The sequence below is a fragment of the Sarcophilus harrisii genome, chromosome 3 (genome assembly GCF_902635505.1).
Source record: "Sarcophilus harrisii chromosome 3, mSarHar1.11, whole genome shotgun sequence".
NCBI classification, from domain to species: Eukaryota; Metazoa; Chordata; class Mammalia; order Dasyuromorphia; family Dasyuridae; genus Sarcophilus; species Sarcophilus harrisii.
This window is the reverse complement of record NC_045428.1, coordinates 377,692,976-377,713,416: the sequence shown is the minus strand read 5'-3', so window position 1 is coordinate 377,713,416 and position 20,441 is coordinate 377,692,976. Positions and strand designations below refer to the sequence as shown.

Here is a 20,441-nt window from a genome sequence, read left to right as displayed (position 1 = left end):
TTTAACACTATATGCCCATATTCTTATGCACACATATTCCTTTAGTAGAATGTAGGTGTTTTGAGAAAAGAAATGCTTTCATAATTGTCTTCATATGTGCAGCTGCTAGCATAACACAATATACAAACTAGGAGCTTAAGTATCTATTGAATTTGATTGGAATAATATGGAAACTGATTTTGTACCTTACATTCTACATGGACCTATTTTACCATTTAGAGATTAAAGTTTTCAGTGACATATTGGAAGTACTATTATTGATTTGTTAAATATACATATATAATTGACGTATATATATTAAATATATCTTTATAGTTTACATCCATTTAAAGTGTCACTTATTTTATTTACAGTGATGTGGAATTACCATACTGCATGTTTGTCCATAAATGATTACATCCGTGGTGGATGTATTCAGAAAACTACTACTATTTACTAAATCTGAATATGTATTTCATATATGACTTAGTCTCCCAAATTATTAAATAGGTTCAAATGAAATCAAATACTGTGTAAAATAAATTTCTTTGCGTATCTGCATATATGTATTCATTTATTAATTACCTACTATGTGCTAGGCACTGTGCTAAGTGCTGACGATACAAAAAGAGGCAAAAGACTCTCTGCCTTCAAGGAGCTTACAATCTAACGGGGTCAGGGAAACAACATGCAAACAAGTGTATACAAAGTAAGCTATATAGCACGCATAGGATAAATACACTATGTAGGGTGTAAATATAAATAGGAAGTAATTACCAGAGGGAAGGCACTAAAATTGAAATGGTTGGGAGATGCTTTCTATAGGATCTCACTTGTCTTGCTCATTTTTTAAAAGAACTGCCCTGGAAAGTCCTAGATACTCAGTGGTTCTCAAACTCTTTTTCTCAGTATCTTTACGGAATTAACAACTATTGAGAATATGTCCCAAGAGTTTTTGTTTATGTGGGTTACATAATAGATATTTATCATAAATAGAAAAAAAACCTAATTTGGAATTTGTAGACCCTGTGAAAGGATTTCAGAGACCCTCCAGGATTCACTGCAGAGAACCAGTGCTAGGATAAGGAGTAGGATGGGGGCTCTATCGATCCCGTTGTGCTTGGCACACAAAAAGCACTAAATAAATGCTTCATCTGGGGTGTTAGTTTGAATGGGGAGGATGGGTGTGGGTGCAGAATTTGGATGTGAGGTTCTTGAGGGAGTAACTATCTTTTTTCCCGCAATGCTCCGCACAGAGTAGGCGCTTAATAAGTGTTGACCGTATGAGCGGCCGGCTGTCCAGCGGCAGAAGCCACCGCATGCGGCGGAGCCTGTCTGCGCTCTGCGTTCACCTGGGGGCGCTGTGAAGCCGAGCCCCGACGAGGCAGGCTGCGAGCGAGGGAGGCCGGCTGCCTCCTCCTTCCCACCTCTTCCACCGCGGCTCTCTCCGCAGCTCTCCTCCCAGCGGAGGGGCGACTCTCGGGTAGCGAGGTCGCCGCCCCCGCCTCCGCCTCCGCCCCTACCGACTCCCCTTTCTGCAGCCGGCGAGGGGAGTGGCCGCTGGCGCTGGATGACTGCCTCCTGAGAGCTCGGGGAGAGCTGCCTGCGTTCCCTTTGCGCACGGGGCGGACGGACGGACTGAGCGCTCGCTCCTCGGCTCGCGCTCGCGCTCGGCTCGGTTTGCCGGGGACTTGGGGTTCGGAACCGCTGGCGGCGGCTGCGGGAGCGACAGCAGCAGCGGTGTGTGCCCGCGTCTTGCGGGGAGAGCGGAGGTGTGTGTCGCGGAGAGGTAGGCAGCTCGTCCTTTCTCCCCAGTCCCTCCTCTGCGCTTCCCGCTGCGCCCCGGAGCTGGAGCCGGGAATGGAGACCCGGCTGGGTATCCCTTAGAGGGCAAGAACGAGAGCCAGAGATTGGGAAGAAGGAGGACCCTAAATATGTTTGGGATTGCCCTTTTTTTTTTTTTTGGCGGGGAGGTGGGAGGGTGTCGTGGAAATAACAGAGAGATGGAAGAATGAAGTTATGCTTAGTTTGTACGTGTCTCCTTCATGTCCACTGGGAAATAGAAGTCCAAATCCTCACTCTCTCCTTGTGGACCCTCCCACCCGCTAGGATCCCCCCCAAACAAAACCTGATTGCTTTTAGTTGTCTCTGTTTTATGAACATAAACTTGTTTCATTCAGTGTGGGAATTAAATTGAAGAATAAAGCTGGGTGCCGGAGGTGGGTGAGTGGGGGGCGTGTTCGGGGCAAGGGCATTAGGGGTCCAGGTGAAGTGGCGGTGGGTGGGAGGGTAAGAGAGCAAGATGGGGTTTCCTTCGAATGCAGCTGCTCCTTCCTCCTTTGTTCCAGGCACTGTGGCGGGGGTTGCCCTGGGTCCTGTTTCCTTGCTGGGATGGGATTGATTCATTATGGGGATGGGGGTGGGGGTAGGGAGACCGATTGAAACCAGATTAGGAAGTGGAGAAAATTTACATTTGAGCCACTTGTGGGGGAGGGCTGGAGATTGATGGTGTATGTATGCCTTACGGGGGGACTCAGGGATGTTGAGAGGATGGAAAGGGATGTGTGTGGGGGGTGTTCGCTCCATCCGGCAAACATTTTGATTAAGGGGCTGTGAGTCTTTAGAGCTGGCTTAAAAAAAAAAAAAAAAAGCTTTGTTGAGGAGGTTTTAACCACATGTTTATTGCTGCAACAAGTTGTGTACTTGTGGTACCTCTGAGAGTTTCTTCAGTAGTTTGTTAAAATCCAAGCTTGCCAGGTATCTTGGAAAGGGGAGCCTTTAGTGTGAACCCGGAGGTTTCTTTTGTATCCTTGGAACTAGAAGAGACCAAGATACATTACAGAAAGCAAATGTAATGCAGACAGATTCACAAATGGTTAATTTAATACATCATGATAGAGGATGGTATTAAAAAATATCTCTCAGGAATGTCTAGGGGAAAACCACCAAAGAAAGGGACAGACATTGCTAAATGTTTGAATCAGATTAGCCAATTCAAGGACTTTCCCAGAAAATAATAATAAATTTTATTTATAAAAAAATCATTCAAAAATAGTTGAGAGGAAGTTTAGTTTTCATTAGTGAATAATTTTTTTTTTCTTGAATTCCTTACTTGTGTTTTATACTGTAAGAATAATGAAAGTCCGGATAAATGAAGAAGTATAGCATATCAATTATTAGTTAAATTAGCCTTATTCAGATTGAAAGCATTGACACAAGGGAAACTGATGAAGAAACAAGGATGTTTTGGGGGGAAGGGAGTGATTGAATGATCAGTATTTTTGAATGGAGTATTTCAAGCAAAACTGTGTCTGGTAGGTGCCTGAAATTTCCAGGCATTTTCATGATATGGGCCCATGGGACACTGGTGGAAGAGGCCCCAAATTTTACCGAATATGTGAGAACTATTGTAGTGATAGATAGAGACATAGTAATACTCTGATCACAGTATTCCTGGGCAGACTATTTACAGAAAATAAGATTGATGTTTGGGCCTGGGACAGCCTTTAAGTGGAGGGGGCATTATGTGTTCTTTGAGAGAGAGTGGTACCCTGTTTTTCACTTCAGTCCATCTCTTTAAGATGAACCAAGTTTAAAAGTTGATTTTAGAAGGGGAATTGGGAGCTTGCTCTGGAAAAATGTTTTCTACCCACTAACTGGTAATGGAAAAGCATTGTACATACTGCTGAGTGTGTGCCTTTTTACGTGGGGATGTGGTCAGCTTTTCAGGGCCTGCCTGCTAAGCAATGGGACATGTCCTCAGAAGCTATTGTGAGTTTTAAATTGAAGTGGGAATTTTTCCAACCAGGCAAGCTGTTTGTTATTATAACACAAAGCTGGGCAAAACATTCTGCCTTCTACAGTTAACAAAGAGTAACTTTTTCAAAAAGTTTCATCATTTTTAACTTATACAGAATAATTCACATCATTAACGGGAAAACCACATTTGATTATTTGACTTCCCAAATAACAATTGAAATGTTCTTTAATGAAATATACACCACAATAGAAAATGTTGCTACAAAGGAAACAGATGGGGGGAATGGAAGTTAGTTTGCTGAGGGAGAAGTTGATTTTCCAGCATCCGGCTATCCTATTGTGTGATTGTGTACAGTATTAAGCCCTGTAACAAGCTTTACCCCTTCTCAATGAATCATCATTTTGCTAGTATCTAAGACAAGCTTTCCCCAGCTGTGAAGTGGGACCTCTGAAGGGAAATGGGATGGGAAAGTTGGGCCAGAGAGGGGGATTTTAGAAGAGACTTATGTTAATTATTTCCTATTAATCTTGTACATAGCTTGCTCTGTGTATATTTGATTCCTTGTTGTCTTACCCATTAGATTGTAACCTCCTTGAGGGAAGTGGCTTTATTTTTGCTTCTTTTTGTGTCCCTAGGGCTTAGCACAGTACTTGGGATTGATACTAATAATTTATACATTGACATTAATATTGGTTATTGATTTGTTGAGTCCATGAAAATGAAGACTTATGATTTAGCATCGCTTCTCTTTGATTTCTACTCTACTACTTATAACAAGAGGTGTGAATTTTAACTTCTCACAATGTCTAGTTTTCAGAAAGACATTAGTGAAATTTGGAAGTCTTCAGGAAGGCATTATTGAAATTTGGAAGTCCAGATCTGAGATTATTTATGTTTAGAATCATGGTTCTATGGTACATAGGAACCCCAAACAATTCTTTTTTCCCCTGGGGCAATTGGGGTTAAGTGGCTTGCCCAGAGATCACACAGCTAGGGAGTGTTGTATCTGAGGCAAGATTTGAACTCAGGTCCTTCTGGCTTCAGGGCTGGTGCTCTATCCACTGTACCATCTAGCCTCCCCCTTCCCAAACAATTCTTAAGGCTATAAGTGAGTTATCTACATTGATCAAAAAGACCAGCTCTGGAGTCAGGTTGACCTGAATTCAAATTAGTCCTCAGATATTTGACACTTACTGGCTGAGTGAATCCCGGGCAAATCACTTAATTCCTATTGCTTCACAAACCCCTACAAAAACAAAAAAAGTTGACAACTTACTACTACTACTATAACTTCTACTACATGTACTCAGTACTTACTTTTCTATGAAGCCTTTCCTGATCCCTCCAGTTGTTCATGTTCACCTTCTTGAACTACCTTATATTTAACTATGCGGTATTAATTTGCGCACATATGAGCATAAATGCATATATGTATGTGTATATATTTGTATGTATAAAATAGATACATATCCAACACTTCCCTCCTACTAGAATGTCATTTTTTTTTGAGTAGCCATTGTCAGATTTGTTTTATTTCCCCATTGTCTAGCATAGTGCACAGCATGTAGTAGGTATCTAATAAGTCTTTATTAATTGACTAATATGACTAAGGTAAAAGAAAAATAAACTTTTATTAAAAAGAGTCTGTTAGGTTGCCAATATGGAAAAATACACCATTCCCTTTCAGTAAGCATGTGTAAGAAAGGAGAAGTGTATAAAAACAAAAGAAAAAAGCATCTACTTAAAAAAAATTTTTTTTAAAATTTCAATTAACAAAAATAATTTCTCTCTTATTCCCTCATCTCTTTGGGGAAAAAAGCAAAAAACCTTGTAACAATTATGTAAAGTCAAGAAAATCAAATTTTTGACGTGGTCATCGCTCTGTTCCTCCCCCCCAAATATATTACACACACACACATAACCATTTGCCGATGCAATAAGACTATTTACCAAAGAATCCCTATGTCCCTTAACCTCCTCCATTTCAATATTCATCCTTGCATATATATATATATATATATATATATATATATATATATATATATATATATACAGAGAGAGAGAGAGAGAGAGAGAGAGAGAGAGAGAGAGAGAGAGAGAGAGAGAGAATTAGTTCAGTTTGCCCTAAGTCCTTCATCTCCCTGTCAGGAGGTGCTGTTGGTCATTGCATCTGTCACAGCTCTTAAGCTTTAAGATTTGCTTGCTTGTTATAGTAAAAACATCTGTTTTCAGGTTTCTCTGCAAAGGTGAAAGACAGCAAGTAACTCTTGGATGGCATTTCCTAGACATCGAAATTTGCTCCTTGATGGGGGGAGTTTGCTGTCTTGAGTTTTTTCTTAGTACACAGATATTTTTAAAAAGGAGGAACAGCAAAGGAGGGAAGGCAAGCAGTTAATAAAAGGAGGAAGTGGTTCAGTGGAATTGGAAACATATGAAGTGGTAGTCCTTAGTTTTTTTTCCCAGCACATGCCTTTTAAAAGTCCTGGCAGCAGCCCTTTTTTTTTAGAAGACATTTTTCCTTTGGAAAGTGTCAAGGGTCTCTCTTTACAAGATCCTCTGAGATCATAACATTTCTGGGCTCTGTGGGAACGAAATCCCACAGGATGATTTCTGTACTCATCTTTCCCCTACAGAGGAAGTGAGCCCACTTAGGAAGCACCAAGAAGGAAGAACAGAAGTGGAATTGTTAGAATTCACATGGGGGTAGATTGGGGAGTTAAGGATAGGTAGGAGACACTTCAACTAGCTTCGGGAAAGCTGTTCTGAGAGTAGCCACTAATGCAAACACAGAAAACATTTTAACATTGGACACTCTAAATTGTTTGTCTTTATCGGAAGGATGGGTTCAAGAGAAAAAAAAATCAATGTTGTTTGTTAATGCACCCAAGATAAAGCTTCGAGTCCAAAAAGTTTGTCTTTATTTTATTATTATTATTTATTCCATTCTTTATTATTCCATATTAGAAAAAGTCCATTCAATGTCCCTGAGTTCTTTATAGCATAAAGTCAGTAAGTATCTTATATTTTTCAGCATCAGAAAATCTTCTTTTGTTTACTTTAAAATTCAGCTTTTTTGGGATAAGGCAGATATGAGGTTACACGAACAGTGATCAATATAGGTCAGGATTTTCTTTATTCAACTAGGTATGAAACAATGAAGACTGAAAAGGTGATTTGAAAGTATTGTGGGCAGAAGTTAATAAAGGGAACTAACTGCTGCCCTTTATCTCAGTTAATCTTCACAACAACTTTGGGATGTAGGTGCTATTATCCTCATTTTATATATGAGGAAACTTTAGGTAGACATCATTTAAGTACCCAGGGTGACTGAGTGTTTGAGGCTGGATTTGAATTTGTCTTCCTGACTCCAGGTCCAGACCTGTATCCACAGCATCATTTAGCTGCTTTCTAAAAGGCAGAGATGGAGAGAGAGGTCATTACAGGAAATAGAATGTCTTTTTTGGAGAAACAAAAGTAGGCTTGCATAGGTAATTTGTGGAATTTGTGGAGGGGTGACTGAAGTGTAAGAAATTTGGAGAGGTAGGGAGAGGACAAGTCATAGTTCTCTAAGTTGCACTATGAACTTCTTCATCCAGAAGCCTCAGACTAACCTGGAAATTCACTCTTTGGAAGTACTCTCCAATCCTCTGGCCTTTTCTCATTGGATGGCTCCTCATTCCAGAAATTCCCTTTAAACAGGGGGCCCAGGCCAGCCATTTCTCATTGTCTGATTCCTCTCCAGGCTGTACTCTCAACTTCTTCTGAAACTTATTAGTTTTTCATTCCTGGGGCTTCCCCCCTCCCCCATCTTGGACCAGCCGTGTAAAAAAAGACAACCACTAGTGGAAATTCCCCTCCACCAATGCAGATCTGCAACTTATCAGGAACTAATACTCTTTTACTATTCTAGATAGTGCTTTAAGACTGACTTGTGCATGGTCATTCATATAGCTAGTATATGCCACAAGTAAGATCTTAAAAGCTCATCAATGTTCTAACACTTGTTCTCTATCTACTCTGCTTCTCATGGAACTTCTTATATGTTGTTTTTTTCACCTGTCAATATATTGTTCCTCTTTGTCAATTCATAATCTCATGAAGCATAAAATTTAGTGCATGACCCTGGCCTAGGTATGAAGCAGTGTGGAAAAAAATGGAAGCAGTGAAAAAGTCTGTTGTCCTTGAAAAGGCACAAGTGTAGGTACCTGCTAAGTGGATGGTGGTGAATTCAGCACATGAGGCTTTGGTGAAATGGATTTTACTTCAAGGCATCATATGCCATAAAGAAAGCAACAACAACAAAACAGCATCAGATCTGGAATTAGGGATTTTTTTTTTCAGTTTTAATAGGTTCACTAGCAAAAGATGAATAAGATAGTTGCATACAAGTGTTTTGAGGAAAAGGAATACTTGTTTTGATACAAAATTTTCACTATTGTGTGACTTTGGGAAAGTCCTTTTACCTCTATATTGCATTAACTCATTTTTAAAATGAAGAGATTGGAAATGGCTTTAAGTCTGTGTTCTGTGTTTCTAAATTATGTAAAGGAACAACTGTTTTTCCTTATCACAAAGGTCAGTTTTGTTCTTCTTTCTTATTTTCTCACCCCCCTATGAATCTTTGGTAAGTATCCTTTCCTCCCCAGGAGTGAATTAGATCTTGAAAAGGTGTTAACCAATCATATAATAAATATTGTACTTCAGTCCTGTCCAACTCTTTTCATGGACCATAAGGCACCACTCCCTCCTATTTCACATTATCTCTTGAAGTCTTTCTATGCTCATGTTCGTTGTTTCCATGACATTATTTCTCCATTTCCTCTTCTGTTCCCATCTCCTTTTGCCTTCAAACTTTCCCAAAGTTAGGGCATTTTTCCATTGAGTACTGTCTTTTCATTATGTGGTCAAAGTATTTAATTTGTTCTTCAATATTTGTTTGGAAAGACAAATGAATATATTAGCTGATAACCAACTCTGGCTCTTTTCACCAAAATATTTGAATTTTAAAAGAATATTCTGGACGACTTAAGAAATCTACCAAACTTAAGGTGAGGAATTAGGTGAGAAAGGAAGGGATATGAAGCTGTTATAGTTGGATAATAAACACTAAGGTTGGTGTTTGCATTGAGTGGACTGCCCAGTTTTAAGACCATCTCTAGAAATCATACACAGTAGTATTTAAATGTTTCTGCCGGGGGAGAGAGGTCAGTCAATCATCTCTTTCTAATTATTTGTCTTGATTGCTGAAAACTCAAGGCTTGGAAACCCTGCCACTAAGGTAGTGGCTAGGTGACATAGTAGATAGCCCTAGAATGCTCCCTCTTCTGCTCTGACTGCTGCCTTCTCTAGTTTTAAATCCCAATTAAAATCCCAACTTCTACATTAAGCCTTTCTAAACTCTCTTAATCCTGCTGCCATTTCTCTGTTAATTATTTTCTATTTATCCTGTGCTTAGATTGGTTTATATATGTTTGTTTGCATGTTGTCTTCCCCATTAGATTGCATGCTTCTTGAAGTCAATCTGTCTTATGATTTTTTTGGGGGGTATCCCTAGTGTTTACCATTGTGCCTGGCATATGGTAGACACTTAATAAATGTTGATGAATGGAAAGATTGATAAAATGCTTGATTTGGATTCAGGAAGACCTGACCTCAAAATCCTCAGTAATTTGGTTGTTTTACCTTGGGCAAATCAGCCTCAGTTTCCTGATCTGTAAAATGAAAAATTTGGGCTCCACAGTTTCTAAGGACCCTACCAGTCTTAAAGTTTTGATCCAATGGCCTCATTATAATATTGGCAGAGTTGATTGGGCCAGTTTTTCATGGCATGTCCTGCAAGAGGCTGGCACATCCCCCTATACACGTCACACACTCTTCCTTTTTCAAATAAAGGAGAGCTTCCAGGGACTAGAAAGACTGGCTGTTAACTCTGCCAGGTTGCTGACCATTGCCATATGGTATTTATTGTTCTCCTATGGTGGTATGTTTCAAATATACCTCTCAGCAGGAATCAGATTGCCTTCAAGTAGTTTTCAGAGAGTGTGGGCTGGTCTCTCTTTCAAAGCCAACATAGGAGTGTCTTGACATTCTTCCAATGGGTCCTGAAATATTTGAGTGGGATAAATGATCCTGGGGATAAAGGACCCCCATGACTGGGGATAAAGATCCTAGAACAGAGGTAGAGAAGCAATCCTGGAAAGTCTGAATAAGGGATAAGTGAGAGGATATGTATCAGAGAAAAATCATAGTTATGTGTCAAGTCCTAATTTTCATACTTATTAGCTATGTGACCTTGGGGAAGACCCTTGACCTCTGAACTTCATTTTCCTTATCCAAAAAAGATGATTGCACTACTGCATTAAAACAATACTTTGTTTTGATCTTCCTGGACACTCCATACCCTTTATCCCTTCCTGATTGGTGTGGTCCTTAATAGAGCACTAAAATGATTGCTATTTGGAGTCAGCGTACCTTGTTTCTGGCCATGATTGATCAGACCAATATGAGATTTGAAGGCGCTACCACAGGTTGGGCACAAATAGTTCATATAAATATTTGGAATGGAGATGTCTCTAGTCAGTATAGTAAAGCTATGTTAGCCAGTAGAAAGGGATAGTAGAAAGGAATAATATTGCAAAGGGGAACCTAGAAGTCATCTACAAACTGTTCCAATGATCAAAGGACCATCAGTTACAAATTTTATCATATATTAACCAAAATTCACATTCTGGTAACATGCTGAATCAGCTGAAGCTGTCCCTGTGCTGCTGTCAGAGTCCTTTGACAATATGACATGTAAATCTCTGACAAATCTCTACAAAAACCAGCAGGTCACCAAATGATATTGATAACATTGAGATGATATTGACATGTTAACTCAAGTTTTACTTGAGATAATCTGATATGTAATGAACCAATCCCAAAGTGACACAGATAAGAATTAGTCTGACCCTCCCCAATCCTATAAAATGAAACTTCAAACTCCTGCCCCACTAATACTCTTCTGCCTCCTCAGGGTCTCTAGAGCTCCCAACTCCAATCTGGGCTTATGTGCACTCTATCTCTCCTTTCCCAGCCACCTGTCTCCCTTCGTCATTCCAACACCGCATCCTAAGCCATCTGCTTCTGTCACCCTTGATGCACTTATCTCTACCCTTGTGCCTTATTAAAGTGTGATCACAGCCCCACTGTGGGCTTTCCCAGAGACTAACTGAACAATCGAGCATGCTTGTTCCCATTTCCTAAATCCATAAATTAATTATCAGTTCAGTCATTTGTCTCACAAGCCTGTTGCAGGGAAAATGCTTTGTAGGTTTAAGAAATGTTATAGAAACTGGAATGGTTACTCTTAATAAAGTGATAGTGACTGGTACGGTGGTGGTGATTTAGTAGTAATTGGCATAATGCCCTTCCCCAGTGTGTACAGGAACCTCCCTCTACCAGTTCAGGTCCCTTGCAAGTTTTCTGTGGTTTATAGTCTGTTGCCCTGGGGCTCTCTCAGAAGTTCATTGCCTTCCCCAAGGTCACAAAGTCACTACCCCTGGAGTGGAACTTCCACTCATCTTCCCCCCCCCCCCCCCAAAATTGGAGGTTCCAATGAGAATGCTCATTAAGTACCAATTAGAAACTGGTTATTTGAAAAAACAAAGAAACAACTCCCATCTCCCAAGAACCCGGCCATTGGGCAAAGACTATCTTTTGCCTCTTTTTGTATCCATGGGGCTTAGCAAATAGTAGGCTCTCAGAAAATGTTTGTTGGCTGTCTGGCTGTAAGTTACTGACTGAGTGATGATAAATCAATAATGTGTTTAGAAAATCACTTAATTTATATTTTTGATAAACCAGGTGAATTTCTTTTAGATGCAAAAATTTGTGGGCAGCATTTTGACTGGCTTTAGCCTCTATTTCCAGAAACTCACTCTTTCTGCCATTCTTGGATTTTTTTCCCCTGCTCATAGTATTAGGTGGTGAAAATTTCATGTGGCTGATAGTCACAGTTCCCTAATCGGTCATGTGAAAATTTAACAAAAGGAGATTAGTAATTTTTTCCTTTTATACCAGTGATTGTAGATTTTAATAGGAAAATACAAAGTAATGAGCAAGAAGGAGATACTGATCCCCTTGGTCTGATTGTGCCTATAATATGGGTTCAGTTTTGAGCATTACATTTTAGGAAGGATCTTTATAAGCTGGAGAGCATCCAAAGAAGAGCAAAAAGGATGTGAAGGACCTTGAGGGCATGGCATTTGAAGGCAGTTCAAAGAACTGGGGATATATAGGCCGAATGAAAGAAAGAGGGAAGAACATGAAAGAGGGATTTGACTTCTCATCCCAACTCTCTTATTTTTTGCAGATGGGGAAACTGAGGTTCAGAGAAATGATTTATAGTAAGTCATACAGTTACTGAGTAGCAGAGTGAGGATCTGAACCAAGATTTTCCTATTCCAAATCCAGCACTCTATATTATAGAATGCTTCTTCCTTTCCTCTTGCCAAATTCTTATTCTTTAGTGACAAAGTCTTGGAGTAAATTGGCCTGTGCTAATTCATGTGTCTGTTTAATTTTGCAATCTTATTTAATACATGGAGGTAACTCAGTTTTCGTCAATGATAGCTTAAATCTAGGCAGAAGTTACCACTGAGGTCAATGTGTATAAATTGATACTGATCTATTTACTTAGGAACATGGTCTGTCTAGTACATGGCATTGAGTTATGTCCCAATCTTGGCTTTGTCACTTATTTTCTGTGTGAATTTGGGTAAGTTTTCATTTCATTTGGAGTTCAATTTCCCTATCTGTAAAGATGTTTGGCTACATCAGGGCTTCTTATACTTTTTCCACTTATCCTTTTTTGCTCAAGAAATTTTTTCATAACCTTGTGTATTTAGGAATGTAAAATAAGTATACAAATTAAACATTTAAATGACAATAAATTTCTTCTCCACATTCAGTTGTGAGACTCCCATGTGGGGTCATGACCCATACAATTACCCTATGTGATATCAAATTTAAGAGGTTAGGAAATCATAGGCATGTATTTTTAGAGCTGGATACAGAATTTAGAGGTTAAGCTAGCTTGCCTCCTTCCTTGCCTAAACTGAAGTTCAGATTTAAGGGAATGTAAGGGAATTATCCAGGTTTATGTAGCTAGTTAAGTGACAAAGTCACTACTTGGACTTAGATTGTCCTACTAAAATTTACATTCTTTCCATGATACCATGCTGAAGGTATCTTAAATATCTTACCTTGATCTGTTAGTTTTCTATCCATGAATCTGCTTAAACTTCTTAATCTGGGGGGTTGTCCATAAACTTGTATTTTTGATATATTTCATATGTTTCAGTAATTTCAATATAATCGTATTCTCTTGATAATCCTATATATTTTATTTTAGGTATTTAAAAACATTAGTTTAAGAAGAGGTCTGTCCATAGCTACCTCAGAAAAGGATTCTATGACATAAAAATCTTAAGAAGGCTTGATCTAAATTTTCTTTGAAACTTTCTATTTGGTTACTTATTGAAGATAGCTGCTGCTTTCTGGGTTGTGTTCCTATTATATTTACTTGGTTTTCTATTTGGATATTCTACCAAAATTTAAGTCTAGTTAGCCTAAAGCCAACATGAACATCCTCTTCAGCTGTACTTCTCTTTATTTCTCCATTTACATTGATGGTATATTAATTTTCCCAGTTTCCTCAAGTTGAATGTCTTGGAATCTTTGATTATTCATTTTCCATAGTCAGTCACCTGATTCTCCTTCCTCATTACCAGATCTTCCATTGAAGGCTTAAAGTAACATCTGATTCTTAGACTACAGGCAATGACCCTGACCCATCTTTCCAGAGTTCTATCCTGTTCTTCAGTGTCAATCCTATGCTACATTCAAGTTTTCCTCCTCACATCCCACAGACACACTTTGCACTTCTTTTTTTTTTCTTTTGGCCTCAGAATGTCCTTCTCTCTCCTCCCTATCCATTGATATCCTGCCCATCCTTCAACATTTAGTTCCCAACCCACAAACTTCGAAAGCTTTCCCAAGCCATTTGAGTCTATCGAATCTCACTGTCTTCTGAGTTCATAGGGCTTATTATCTGTGTTGCTTATTTAGCAATCAATCATTTGTTGGAGTAGGATGTTCAGGAACCACACACAGAGGCCCCTAATAAAATATCTGTTAATTGATTAGATTTTTCTGTTGACCCACGTTTGGTATTTAGAACTGGAGGCCCTACTGTTTCCTAATAAAGGATGATGTTATCTTTGTTATGAAAGAAGTGGACTCCGGATAAGCGAGGCTTCACCCAGTTTCTCTTGAGATTGGCGAGGTAAATGGAACTGGTTGTCATTATTTAGTCTCTTTGTCTCTTATTTAGCAACCACTTTATAGTGTTTTGCTTATTAGATCAGTGATTTTCAAACTTGTTTTCTCAGAATCCCCTAGGGTATCTTCCATGCTATCAACAGAGGTTGTAAAATTCTTAAACTAAATTTTAAATCAACTTAATAAAAGAAATTCCATATAGACATTCTAGAGAAAACTGGGGGAAATTACTTCCACTCAAGTAAAAATAAACATTTATTTGAAAATGCATAAAAGATACTGATGATTGAGATTCAATTAAAATATGGAATCAGGAAGTAGAAGCTTCTTCATCTAGGACTGTTTAGTTTTTGTCTGTTTATCTCCAATACTTGGCATAATTCCTGCAGCACCTAATGCATACCTTTTGGTTGATTAGAGATCATCTAAAGGATCATGTTATCTATTTCCTTCATTTGATAAATGTGAAAACAGGCCCAGAGATATGGGGGGTGGGGGGGGAGTGGCAGTTAAAGTCACTGGGAGGAGGGAGAGGGAGGAAGTGATGCGTTTGTTTTGGGACATGTTCAGTTTGACTATCAGGTGAAGTTATCAGGTTATCAGGTAGGCAGATGGAAATGCTTGTCTTCTCTCAGCTTCCTAGTTTTGCCTGGGGCTGGGCATGTGGCTGCAAATTTGAAGTGATAACATTGCTTTCTTTAAAAAAAAAAATGATTTTCTCCCCTAAAGTAGAACTATTATATGAAAGAAGATATTCTGGAAAATTACCAGATTTTTTTTTTAAAGGCACATCAGACTTGGCAAATTTCCCATTGATAAGGAGCCCCATATTAAGCACTCGAATTCATGGTCTTTTTATAAAAGTTCAGTGTGGTTTCATGCTTCCTTTTCTTACAAATGTTACTAGAGTCATTAAAGGAGGTTTGACGCTTTGTGTAAAGATGTAATTCATTTTCTATAGAAATCTTTTCTGGCACAGTAGAACTCTATACATATCATTATTGTATAATTATAACATTGTATCAAAGTAATGATGTATAAGTATAAGGTTGTATATTACAATGCAAGTTATACATTGCATTTTACACATGAGGAAATAAGAAATCGAGGAGACAAATGATTTTCTCCTCCATTCCCCAAAATCACAGAGCTAGTTAATGACAAAAGTTGGAACTAGAACCTGTATGTCTTTACTTCTGATTTAGGGCCCTTCCCACCATCTTCAGTCAGCTCCCCGATATTGTTGGCTTTGATTTATAACATGATAATAGCTGTTGGCAACTGCTGAACAGGGATTTGAGGGGCCATTATCATAGGTTTCAGGAGCAGACTTAATCATGGTGTGGGTCTGGCTTAAATCCTTTGCCAAGGTTTATTTGTTTGTCTTTGGTATTATGTTATTGAAGTGGTGGTATTCTTTCTCATTCTTTGTTTTCAAGGTGACCTGTTAAGGTATTTTATAGCAGCTAGACTTAAGAAATGCCCTCTGCCTCTCCTTAATCAATTAGGTGATGAATGTTGATTTAAAACTTGGTAAATTCAGTGCTTAAAATCTCCACAGAGATATAATGAAAATTCAATTTAGGATCAAAAAATGAAAGTGGCAGATTACAAATAAGTCTCTTGCCCTCTGTATCATGAATATTTATTCAAGAAGAGAGTTGGGAGGTAGAGTATCTGATAATACCTGAATAACACAAAAAGAATGTGAAACTGATCAAATTCATGATGCCAGGAAATGATTGGTTGCTGATTTGAAAATTAATTCTTAATCTATCATCTGTAGTCAGACCATTCCATCCAATAGGAAAAAATTTATTAAGTCTGAGGCATTTTATTAGGCAGGAGAATATGAGGGAAGTGGAATATGAGCCTTGCCCTCAGGGAGCTTCCATCATACTATTAGCGCAAAGATCAAAGTTAACACCAAATTAAAATAATGAAAATGAGAAGACATAGTCTACTATTAAGATGTATTTAATTTGACTTAAGTAGGGAAAATTAATAAAAGTGACAGATATAAATATGGAGTGTAGTACTTTTTTGCAAAGTAAGTTTAACTATTGATGACTTTGTGTAACTGTGCCTCACTTAAATCCTTTTCACAAGAAATATTAAATCCAATTAAGAAGAAAGTCAAGATATTACTTGTGGTGTCATTGGTCCTCTTTGAAAACAAAAGATGAACAAAAATAACAAAAACAATAGTTACTCAAAGGAAGCCAAAGAAGCTCAGAAATTGCCAAGCCAGTGCACATTTCTTTCTTTCTTTTTTCTTTTTTTTTTTTTTTTTTGCTCATTAGAGCCATTTAGCAAAGAGTAACATCAGTTTAGAATATTAATGCATATGTGATATTTTATAGGGGGAATGGTGAAATATTATGAGTAATTGTAAAACATAAAGAAGTGGTGAAATAATAAAATGAAAGTTTAGTGTCAGACCCAATTCAGATCATCCTTAGAATATTTCAGGATGAAGTTGGAAGGATGACAAAAGGGCCAAAAAATAGAAAAGATCTGCCAGTATTTTTATTGCATACTATTTTCCCCCCATCAGTAACAGAACAATCAGAGTTGGACTCTTAAAATCACAGTCCTTAAGGATACTGCATAATAAAGTGTAAATGGTACTGCAGAAAACAGAATAGATCAGATAAGTATACTCAGAAGTCTATTTAGGAGGTCCTGAAGGATTGATTTTCAAGATATCTGAAAAGGGAAGAAAATAAATAGTCGGGGAAAAGTCATGCACATTATTACTGCAAAAAAGTGATTATGATATCAACCACAAATATTTGCTGTATTATAAACTAAAAAAATTCAGAAGTTTTTTTTTTTTTCTAAAAGAACAACCTTGGCATTTTAAAATTGATTTTCAGTAGCAGACACACATCTTTATAGTCACACAGCCAACTGGAAAGTACAGAGAGCACAAGCTCCCATCATACTTATTTATTAACTATAAAAAAGCATTTAATTGGATAGAGCAAAATTCTGATGTTCTGCTCCACAAGATATCTTTCATGCATTTATTAAAATCATACAAGATTCCTTGGTAACACATTTGTAGATAGCTAACATAGAAAATGGTAAAAGTGGAAAGGAATTTGAGGTTTGAAATAGATGAGATGAAGGTGTATAATTTTTCTCTGCTAGTAAATGGTGTATCTATAATGCTTTTAGCTTTACATGTGTTTTCTGAACTTTATAACTATCCTGGGTAATGGGTACTACAAGTTTCATTGTCCCCCCTTTTATAGAGAAAAAACTGAAGTTCTAAGCAAGTTAGTGATTAAACCTTTGGTCACACAACTAGTAAGATTTATAAGTGGAATTTGAATGCTATATTCCTGAAAGCCTATCCATTATGCCATAGGGCTCTCTCATAGGTCCTTCAATATACATGTTCTACATTAGTTAGGTTACATGGAGACCACTGTTAATAGGATTTTTATCTTTTTTCATAAGGTTAGTATTTATGGGTTAAAGACTGTAGACATATGCCTGCATGTTTCACTTTCCTTTCACTCTAGCTCATTTCAAGAGCATTTGGTTCAGTAGGGTAAGAGTAGTACTGTTTGTGGCCATTCCATGAATTTCTTGCTTATCTCTAATCAGTATGCAGCAAAACAAAGTTTAGAGATCAAAAAATAATGTGGCAGGTAAATTTTATTGTAACATTTTAAACTATTTCTGGTAAGCTCCAGTTTGTGGTTTTAATGGGAATAATTTACCATGCTTGAGATTTAGTACCATATTTAAAAAAATTTGGCTGCAGTTTATAGTTTAGCCAATTTCATCTGATTTTGGCTCATGGTTTAGGATTGTTCAAACCTTAGCCTTGGTTTAAAATAACTCTTTAAGAAATTATCAGTCTCTGTAGAGCCTAGGGCTAGAGTTGTATTGTAGAAAATTTTTGTTTTCCCACCAAAATGTAATTCCATATAGAATTTAAGTGGGGTGGGAGCTGATCTCTTTAAAGATTCATTGGAGGCCTTAAAACAAAGTGGATAAAGTCTGGACTTGGAATTCCCTGGGATTCCTTGATCTTATCAAGGTCAACTTAATCTTTCTAACCTTGGAATTTCCTAATCCATAAAATGAAGAGATTTGACTCAGTGATCTCTAAGGTCCCTTCAACTTTAAATCAATGATTCTGTGACTTTATTGACAATTAAGTAGCACAGTGGATAGAGTGATAGTAGTGAGTGATTCCTGTAGTTAGGAAGATGTGAGTTCAAATCCAGTTTCGGACTTTTAATAATTTAATAGCATTGTTTGCTTTACTTTCCTCAGCAGGAAATGGTAAACCACTCTAGTATCTTTGCCAAGAAAACCCCAAATGGAATCATGAAGTATTAGATACAACTGAAAATAACTGAACAACCACATCACCATATTTAATATTACTGAGGAGATTCTTGTTCAAGAATTAATTTATACTAAATGGTTTTATATATCTCTTGTAGTTCTGAAACTTTATGATTCTATGACTTGGATATTATTAATGGTTTTAGAAAGTTATAGGTTGTCATATGGGAATTTATGTTAAGATATTTTCATATATTGCTGTTCCTGGATCTCTAAATTTTTTGTCCATAGTGTCCTGTATAATGATCTATGTATACCATAGAGTCTTTATATATGTCATTTATTGTCATCAACATATTCAATGAGTCAGTGACCTCTGGATGGATACTGCCTTCCATGGGGTATACCTTGCATCTCATCTGTAGGTTCCCTCATTTTTCCATTCTTGCTCATGTCCTCCTCCCATAAATCTTCCATTATATCTTTGCAAAGCACTGCAACTTTAATTTATGTAAACATTTTAAAAACCTTGATGTGCTTTATAAGCATTGAATTATTCTGTCCATATGTTATACTTTGTTTTTGCTACATAACTGCTTCACCTTCTATTTAAAGGATTGCACATTTTCTGGATGATATCAGAAATTATCAACTTATATGCCTATTTTTTCATTGCAGTAACATTTTTATGAGACTCAACTAAACACATATTAGAGCATTATTGAGGAAGATATTAGGAGGGAACAGGTATGCTTTCACAAATGATAGTGTACAGTTGACCACTTCTTTATAGTCATAAAATTGACTGAAAGGTACAGAGAATGCAAGGTTTTCCTTATGCTTATTTTTGTTGACTTTCAGATAAATGACATTGATTTTGTAAGGCAAAGTACTTGTTTTAAAGGATAGGTTCTTAGTCTTTTTTGGGTCTTAGATCTCTTTAGAAGTAGGCAAACCCTTTTTAGAAGAGTGTTTTTGAATAATTTAAGGAAAATTCAGTTAGAGGTTTAAGAAAATCAGGATGTATTTTTTCCTCTCCACGTTCACAGACTCTGAAATCTGGCCCAGGGAGGGATTTGTCCAGGGACCCAAGATAAGAATCCCTGACTTTTCTTTCAGCAAGGCAAAAACAAGTCACATAACAACAGAGATAACTTATTTGAACTTCTAATAAAATCTTGTGAGTTTTAAAACAGGAAGATGTAAACTGTCACTGTCAAGAGAAGAAAATATCTGGCACATAATATAGATGGATAAGTAATTCCTTATAAATGAGAAGTTCCTTTATATCCCTATGGGCTAAGTACTGTCGTAGAAGACCTCATATCAACATTATGTATGTTTAATTGTATTTCTATTAAACTTGTAAATTATTTCTTATTATCTTTTTCTATGATTTCAGGTTGCACTTAGGAGTTTTATTGGCCTTAAGTTTCACACTCTACTATAGATAGATAATGGATAGGATCTAATAGAAAAGTAGACTAGACTGCATTTAGAAAATTGAACAATTCTTCTAATGAACTTCCTTGAAATAAGTGCCCACTTTTTTTAGAATCAGTAGATTTCTTGTGATCTGTACTTCCCAGTTATAGAAAATAATAGTTTCTGAGGAATTAAAGTAAACATAAAAGGGCTGTGGCAATGCAGCTTGTATAGGCAGGTATAGTCTACATGCTTATTATTAATAAAAAAAAATTGTTTCACAAGAGCACTGTAAAAGATATGATCAGAGGAAGACATGTCCAGAAAAAAGAGGCTGGCTGTCATGTAGTGAGAATTAACAATGAACCTTCAGTATCCATGCAGTAGCTAGAGATCTAGAGGTAAACCCCAACACAATGAATTAGATCTCCACCCTCTCCTTTATGAAAAGTCTTCTCTTTCTGGAAGACTAGGTTAGGCACACATAGGATAAAAGGTGTAAATGAGTCTCTCCTTTTGGAGGGAATTATCCCTGTCATTAAGACTGTATATTCATCAGAATATCTTTTATAAAGAAAATGACACATGCTACGGGGCTTGTGATTAAATTGGGACACTAATGAATGCTTTGTTGGTGAAGTTG

At 37.4% G+C, this 20,441-nt stretch overlaps 1 protein-coding gene across 4 annotated transcripts in view; it reads left to right on the top strand.

The window, feature by feature from the left end:
- The first annotated feature begins 1,374 nt into the window (after window positions 1–1,374).
- Window positions 1,375–20,441, top strand: part of MYO1B (myosin IB) — a 197,362-nt gene continuing 178,295 nt past the window's right edge. For 2 of the 4 annotated variants that reach the window (XM_012544878.3, XM_023499352.2), the window contains exon 1: window positions 1,376–1,768. The gene's annotated coding sequence lies outside the window, so the exon portion shown is untranslated. Of the gene's footprint in view, window positions 1,769–20,441 lie in introns of all 4 variants that reach the window. The other 2 variants (XM_023499351.2, XM_012544877.3) reach the window with 2 other exon arrangements.